Genomic DNA, 1,631 nt, shown 5'->3' on the forward strand with positions numbered 1-1,631 from the left:
AATAAAAGAAGAAGAAGAAGAAGAAGAAGAAGAAGAAGAAGAAGAAGAAGAAGAAGAAGAAGAAGAAGAAGAAGAAGAAGAAGAAGAAGGAAAGAAAGAAAGAAAGAAAGAAAGAAAGAAAGAAAGAAAGAAAAGAAACCCAGGCAAGGAGAGAAACGGGCAGAGTCAAGAAAGCATGGGGGAGATCTACATTCTCAGGACTTAAATCTAAACAAAAGCAAGAGGGTATTTCCCATGATCCACCTGCGGGTCTTAAGAAGGAGGGTTTGCCTTTGTGGGATCATCTTAGACCCATTTAGGAGGGCCAACTCCGAAAGGAACCAGAGTTCCGAAGGGAGAACCCAAAGGAGCAGAAAGTGAAGACGCACGTCCAAGATAGCTAGGAGCCTGGAATGGTGTGTTGGTGCAGGCTGCCATCCCACCAGAGGAGGGGGCAGCCAGCCTGAGAGCACGGCAGCAGGGGAGAGAGGGTGGAAAGCGTGAATCGACCCGATGAGAGCTCTCAGCCCGAATCTAGACAGGCCCAAACGATTCCATCCAGGGATTTTCCAGTTATCTGAGCACCCCCAAACCCAATTTTAAAACATTTTTTGCTGTAGACCTTTGGAGCTAGATACTTTGCTTCTTTCCTTCAAAAGGAGATTGTGACTAGGATCTGGAGAGATAGTATAGAAGGTAGGGCCCTTGCCTCACATGTGGTCAACCTGGGTTCTATCTCCGGCATTCAATGTAGTTCCTTATGCACTGCTAGGAGCAATTCCTGAATGCAGAGCCAGGTGTAACCCCTGATCATTACTGAGGTGTCTGTGAGTGTGTGTGTGTGCGTGTGTGTATGTGTTCCCCAAAAAACAACAAAAAAGAAGGTCCTGGCTTTTGGGGGGGATGGGCCACACCCATGATGCTCAGGGGTAACTGGCTCTGTACTCAGGAATTACTCCTGGCGGTACTCAGAGGACCATGTAGGGTGCCAGGGATCAAGCCTGGGTCCGACATGGGCATTGCAAAGCCCACCCACTGTACTATTTCTCCAGCCTCTGAGACTGTGACTTTTTATGCCGTTCCAAACGTCTGTGTCTCCAGCCCACGAGGTCACCAAGCAAGCCCTTTTCTTGTCTAACATGCTTCCTAACTTTATTAGGAAGAAGCAAACCCATGGCCTAACATTCAGCCTAGATGGATAAAGGAAATGGTTTGGGCATGATCTGCCTCTGGGGGAATTAGAAAACTCCAGCTCTTGTCTTCTAAATGGATTCTTTGCTCTCAGGATGGGAAGGAGCTGATATTTAGGTGGATCTGTTTCTGTCTTCCCAACTCGAGTCAGGCTGCTGTTGAGTGCAACAATTAAAAGCTGCTGAAAGTGAGGCTGACGGGCTGAGCTGGTGTGCGGAGGATGAGTCTCAATTAATGGCCAGACATTGCACAATTGTCTCTTTCACGTCCAGAGCGCTAAAATATAATTCACAATCAAAGGGCATTGTACGTAAGCAGTGGGACTCGCCAGCCACTGCCAATTCCTTACCCCTCGAAATAAAATAGTCTGTTGTCTATGAAAAGTCGTAAGTGTGAGTCTTTAATTTGCGGCTATCATTCAGGTGAGAGATTAAGATTTGAGGAGATGCCACATGGCATTG

Source organism: Sorex fumeus, unplaced genomic scaffold (assembly GCF_029834395.1).
Source record: "Sorex fumeus unplaced genomic scaffold, SorFum_2.1 ptg000091l, whole genome shotgun sequence".
Lineage (NCBI taxonomy): Eukaryota > Metazoa > Chordata > Mammalia > Eulipotyphla > Soricidae > Sorex > Sorex fumeus.